The sequence below is a fragment of the Aegilops tauschii genome, chromosome 4 (genome assembly GCF_002575655.3).
Source record: "Aegilops tauschii subsp. strangulata cultivar AL8/78 chromosome 4, Aet v6.0, whole genome shotgun sequence".
NCBI classification, from domain to species: Eukaryota; Viridiplantae; Streptophyta; class Magnoliopsida; order Poales; family Poaceae; genus Aegilops; species Aegilops tauschii.
In genome coordinates this window covers 65,627,967-65,635,056 of record NC_053038.3, presented here as the reverse complement: position 1 = coordinate 65,635,056, position 7,090 = coordinate 65,627,967, and positions in this window count along the sequence as shown.

The window sequence follows — 7,090 nt, the reverse complement described above, 5'->3', positions numbered from 1 at the left end:
GACAGCTCAGCTAAGAATTTAGCTTTGTTAGGAGGACGCGCATCCCCATAGATCACTACCAGATCCCAAAGAAATTATTTTTAACATCCTGCACAGTCATTTTAATGAAGTAATCTCCCTCTCCTTGTGAAATCACATATAAAGTTGTATAATTAACCCCCATAAGTAAACCACTAGATCCCCCCTAGCAAGGACATGATGCCAATGGAAATCCCTCCAAACACAAATCCCTTGCAAGTCATTCCTAGAAAATTTGTCTCTCGTAGTTTCCTATAACCTAAGAAAATATACCTTCATATCCATCACCATTTCCCTTAGAAATCTTTTTTTAACATCACCCCCTAAACCCCTCATGTTCCAGAAAACCCCTCTCAATTTATTTATTTTATTTTCCCAAAATGTTTGAGATTCTTAATGATTAAGATAGATTTCCTCCCAGAATTTTTGGAGGATCTATTCTTATTTCAATCTTTCTTATTGGAAAATATTTCGCTAAAATGTTCCCAACCTTATTTTTTCTCATCCAGCTCACTATCGTCATCTTCATGTACCAATTCCTCTATATTGTGTTCCCCTGTTTCAATAATAGGGGTCACTTTTTGAATCAGATCTTTACTCTCATGCTTCCCATTTTTTCCACCAGTGGTTGTAGTAACTTATTACTTTTTAGTGCTAAGAAGTATGCATTCTTTTCGTGCTAAGAAATATGCATTCTTTACAATGTGCTCAGGTTGATTGTTGTTAGCGACCCTCAAATTCACTCTAGCTTTTTCCACTATTTTAATAAGGTTGATGTTATACTCAACCATATCCATCTCATCTACCAGATCAAGACCTACATTTACAGCAACATCATGCAAACGATCATGAGAGGATAAAATAAGATTAGGAATTTCATCCTTTGCATAATTATGCTTCTCAGTGGCTTGATAACCCACAAGTATAGGGGATCGCAAGAGTTTTCGAGGGTAGAGTATTCAACCCAAATTTATAGATTCGACAAAAGGGGAGCCAAAGAATATTTGCAAGTATTAGCAGCTGAGTTGTCAATTCAACCACACCTGGAGATTAATTATCTGTAGCAAGATGATCAATAGCAAAGTAATAGGATAGTTTTAATAGCAGTAGTAACAGTAACGGTAACAATGATAGCAGTGATTTTGTAGCAGTTGTGACAGTAGTAACAGCAATAGTAACTTAGTGGAAACAATATATGGAAAATTCGTAGGCACTGGATCGGTGAATTCGTTGGATGATATTCATCATATAATAGTCATAACCTAGGGTGATACGGCACTAGCTCCAGTTCATAAATATAATGTAGGCATGTATTCCGTAAATAGTCATATGTGCTTATGGAAAGAACTTGCATGACATACTTTGTCCTACCCTCCCGTGGCAGCGGGGTCCATAAGGAAACTAAGGGATATTAAGGCCTCCTTTTAACAGAGAACCGGAACAAAGCATTAATGTTGGATTCTACGGTAGGGTGCGTCGACTGCAAATTAAAATTTTCCTACGCGCAGAACATCCAGGAACATGCTACAGGAATGGATCACCGATCATTACCGCTAGAAGCGCAGTGTCGTGCAGCGGAAGAAGAGTTGGTGCAGTGCGTCCGTGTGGATCGTCTCCTCCTCGTCTGATCTCCCTCGAACAGTCGGTCGTCTGATCCCACGTACAAGTTCGCCGGAGCGACGCAGGTGCCCCGCCTCTAATGGTATCCGCGCGTGCAGGAGGAACACCATGCGGTGGACTGCTAGGTCCGACCACACAGTCGGCAGCGAGTGGAGATGGCTATTCACAACACATGCAAAACCTAGTGACAGCACCGAGGCGATCAATCAAATGAGTATGTCGTACCCCCACTTTATATAGGCATCTGTCACGAGCTCAACACTTGGGCCTCACACGGATCCTATATCCCAAAGTCTATGCGGCCTGGATCCGAGTCCGAGTAGGATCACATCCAACTCATGGAGTCGTGTCCAACCTCATAGGTTCCTTCCCTTAAGTGCGCGACCCCTTAGGTTCTCGTTCACTTGGTCACGAGTCAGATCACATTCGCCTCGTCTAGTTGGTAGCGGCCTCTAGCAAAGCGTGCCGACTCCAAGTGTTCGATGAAGCTGGTTAGGCGAACCTATACAACTTGTCACACTTCTATTCCCTTTGCCACACGATATATGTTGTCGGGCTCAAGGAGAGTCTGTCATCCTTGTGCTAGCCCGACCTCTTTCTCATTCCAGTGATGTCGTCCACAAACTGGATTATCTCATAATCTTTGTCGCATGGCCGTGCTTAGCCTGGTATGATCACACGAGGGGCCCAGAGTATATCTCTCCTGATCGGAGGGGCAAATCCCATCTTGATCGACCATGTCTTGCAGCATGGGTCTGGACAAGCCTGAAACCTACCTTTGTAACTACCCGGTCACGGAGTAGCGTTTGGTCGGCCCAAAGCAGGTCTATCACCATCCCCGAGTACATGAGCCAGCTCAGGTCTTAGGACATAGAATGTATGTTGTACTAGAGACTCAAGATGACATATCGCTACGTCTCATAGTTGGGTCTATCCGACTCGGACCTTATCTCGACTCGGATCCGACTATGTCGAATCCGACTAGATCCTTCCAAGTCCATATTATCCGGTTCGCATCCAATGCTCCATGGCTAGTGAGACCAAGCCATCGACAGTGTCATATGCTAGTCTAGTCGGCTGTGCGTCCACACAACCCTTTCGACTAGGGACCTTTTAGGACAGTAATCATACAATGCATAGTCCCACAAACAAGTGATGTACTTGCTGATATACATTATTGATAGTGTCCAAGGACTATCTTTATTCATAAACACATAGGAAATATCATCATACATGATTGCCTGTAGGGCATATCTCCAACAATTAACACATAGTGAATACATGAACTCCTCAAACTACGGTCATCACCGGAAAGTATCCCGACTATTGTCACTCCGGGGTTTGCGGATCATAACACGAGGTGACTATATCTTGCAAGATCGGATCTAGAACATAGATATAATGGTGATAACATAAATGGTTCAAATCTGAAATCATGGCACCCGGGCCCAAAGTGACAAGCATTAAGCATCGCAAAGTCATAGCAACATTAATCTCAGAACATAATGGATAGTAGGGATCAAGCCCTAACAAAACTAAATCGATTCCATGATGAATCTCATCCAACTCCCTCACCGACCAGCGAGCCTACGAAGGAATTACTCACTCTCGGTGGGGAGCATCATGGCATTGGCGATGGAAAAGGGTTGGTGATGACGAAGATCGAAGATTCACCTCTCCGGAGCGCCAAACGGACTCCAGATCTGGCCTCCCGATGAAGAACAGGAGGCGGCGGCGGCTCCATCTCGTGAAACATAATAATTCTTTCTCCTTGAATTTTTTTCGGGAAAAATAGGTATTTATGGAGTCAGAATCAGGGTCTGCGGGGCCAACAGGTGGGTATAACCCACCTGGGTGCGCCAGGAGGGGGCTCGCCCTAGTGGGTTGTGCTCACCCAGGCCCCCCCTCCAGTGGTTCTTGGCTCCAGTATTTTTCTTTATTTGTAAAACAATTCTCCAAAAAGTTTTGTTCCATTCCGAGAACTTTTATTTCTGCACAAAAAACAACACCATGGTAGTTCTGCTAAAAACAACGCCAGTTCGGTTTAGTTTCATTCAAATCATGCAAATTAGAGTCCAAAACAAGAGTAAAAGATTTAGGAAAAGTAGATACGATGGAGCCGTATCAACTCCATCAAGCTTAAACCTTAGCTTGTCCTCAAGCAATTCAGTTGATAAACTGAAAGTGAAAAAGAAAAACTTTTACGAACTCTTTTGCTCTTGTTTACATAAATAAGCTTAAGTAGCACCCAGGTTTTCAGCAAAGATTATTACTAACCATGTCGACAATAACCCTTAAAAATTATATTAACTCATATCAACGGCATAAGCAACTAGCAAGCAATAATAAAGCATCTCAAACGACAACACTTTGTCAAAACAATCATGATATAATATGACAACAGTGGTATCTCGCTAGCCCTTTCTGAGACCGCAAAACATAAATGCAGAGCACCTCCAAAGTTCAAGCAGTGACTAAACATTGTAATTCATGGTAGAAAAGATCCAGTCATGATGCACCCAACATTAGCTACACACAATGCATGAGGATGACAATAGTGCTCTCGGGTTCTGGCGCTTTTTTGAGAAGGTGATGACACAACATAAAAGTAAATAGATAGTCCCTTCGCAGAGGGAGCAGTGATTTGCAGCGGTGCCAGAGCTTAGGTTTTTAAAACGGAGATAAATGAATTTTTGAGAAATGCACCCTTCCTATTTACTTTGTGACCATTAGTTATCGTTATCTTCCATGCTACACACATTAGTGGTGGTTCCCAAGCAATAAAAGTAAAGGTTTACTCCCCCTCCACCAACAAACACACTCCACGGCTAGCCGAATCCACAGGTACCGTCCATACTAACATCATTCCTGGGGGAGTTTTGTTTAATTATTTGTAGTTTTGAATTCTGGACTGGGAATTCCTATTACCGCCCCTCTCATGCAAGGACGAGTGAATAAACACTCATCATGAGAATAACCCGCTTAGCATGGAAGATATTGACTACCTCCTGCACTACAAAAAATAGACACATCCGTGACATTTTGGGCCAAACGAATTTGTTTTCTGTCATGCTTATGACACTTCTATGACGATAATTGTGACAAAACCCGATATCATCATAGATGTGGTAGGCTCCTACTTCTAAGACAAAAAATCATGATAGAAAATTGTCTTTTCATCCTGGGCGGGCTGGAGATGCAGCTGCATGACATTCTTTGGGTCGTCCATGACGAAAAAACCATGGTAGAAGCGAGGGCGAGGAAAATATCGGGGAGTTCCCGGTTACGGTGAGTGGTCGGGGGCCGAGCAATGCGTGTTTCTCTCGTACACGTACGCGCGTGGGTGTGAGGCATTGGGATCTAACTGAACCTGAGCGATTGCACTACAGGCTACGCGTTACTGAACCCGAGCGATCCATCGATCTGGCTCTTAACTGAACCTGATTGAGCCATTCCTTCGCTACTGCTGCTAACTGAAGCTGATCAAACTTGCTGCCTCCTTCCCTTGATGAACAGTGAGAGTTTTTGGGTGTTGGATGAACAGTTCCCGGTGGGGGGTTGGATGAACAGGACCCCGTGGTAGTAGAGGCCGTTGCCGCTGGATGAACAAGACCCCGATCGATCGAGCCGGTTGGGGGTGGATGAACAAGCCCCCGTGGAGGGCTGGATGAACAGGACGACTCCGTGGAGGGCTGGTTGAACAGTAGCTGGTGGAGGGCTGGATGAACAGTAGCCCGTGGAGGGGTGGTTGAACAGGACCCCGTGGAGAGGGCTGGTTGAACAGTAGCCAGTGGAGGAGCGGTGGAGGCCGGATGAACATGAGCCCGTGGATGAACAGTCGCAGGTGGAGGCTGGAGGAGGTTGACGGTGGATGAACAGCAGCTCGTGGAGGCTGGAGGAGATCGACGGTGGAGATGAACAGTAGCCCGTGGAGTCCCGATGAACAGGACCCCCGTTTGGACCGTAGCGCTCCAACACAAGTCCGTTTCCTCCGTTTTACGGTACGCCACACCCCTCCCGATCATAGGACCCCGTTTCGACCGTATGCACTCGAACACAAGTCCGTTTCCTCTGTTTTGCGGTACGCCTGACCCCTCCCGATGAACAGAATCCCGTTTCGACCGTGGCCGATCAAACAGAAGGTCGTTTCATCTGTTCTGCGGTACGCCAGGCCTCGTTTCCATCGGCTATTCTGTCCAAGCCGGTTGCCTCCTGATGAACACGACACATTCCGTTCCGACCCAGCCAGTTGGTTACCGATGAACAGGATGCCATCACTACCTCTCCATGTACACGAGCCCTAGCCGTACATATGCGCGAGTAGGCGTTTGAGACCCCGCCCATATGTACGTACGTGGCCGTATTTACTTTCTTGCACCCTGGTTGTACGTACGTGTACACGATATTAATGGGACTGCGTGACATGCTATGTGCGCGCCTCTACAACGACACGTGCCCTTCCTTACTCGGCCATGGTTCATGGCTGCAGCCTGCACACAGACTGATCGACCAGTATGTACGTACACGTTCGCGACCTGAATGACAACGCTACGTACGCTTCGACCAGGTGGGTCTCAACTGTCAGGGAGGATAAGGAGGCACTTCCTTGCATGCAAGGATGTAGCTGGTGGGTCCCACCAATTGTCGGATCACGGGTTCCGGCAAAACCCTTAAGGTTCGAACTCTGGGGTGTGCGCGAAGTTCTCTCCCTCCTACCGATCCGCGTCCTAACTAGCTAAGATCTCAAGAACGAGCTCGACGAACTCACAACACAAAAGACACAAGATTTATACTGGTTCGGGCCACCGTTGTGGTGTAATACCCTACTCCAGTGTGGTGGTGGTGGATTGCCTCTTGGGCTGATGATGAACGGTACAAGGGGAAGAACAGCCTCCTGAGGTTGAGGTGTTCTAGTGCTTGGTGTGCTTGTGGGAGAGAGGATGGAAGATGGAATCAATCCCCCCCACTGTGGTGGCTAGTTCTACTTATATAGGCCCCGGTCCTCTTCCCAAATATTGAGCGGGAAGGGATCCCACAATGGCCAGATTCGAAGGGGAACATCTAGTACAACTTATCCTGACAAAAGCGGTCTTCGCTTGCAAAAGGCTCTGGCGGTGACGCCGCCTTGGGCTCCATGGTGACCTCCGTCCTGCCGTCCTGCTGGTCTTGGTCTTGTTGCACCGATATGGAAACCTTTCCTTGATGCCTCGGTACCCCGCGCTTGCGCCTTCCCCTTTAGCACCAAAGAGGAAACAAGGACGCTGCGCACGCTGGCGCCCGCCTGGCGCCAGCCTGATCTTGATCGTCATGGCTCACGTCATGAGAGTCTCACGAGGTTTACCCTGCCTTGATCTCTCCGCCCCTCGTGAGCCTACCTGGTGAGGCTGGTCCTGAGGAGGTCTTGTGTCGTCCGCCTCGCGAGGCTTGGCCCCTCGCGAGGGTCTTCAATGCC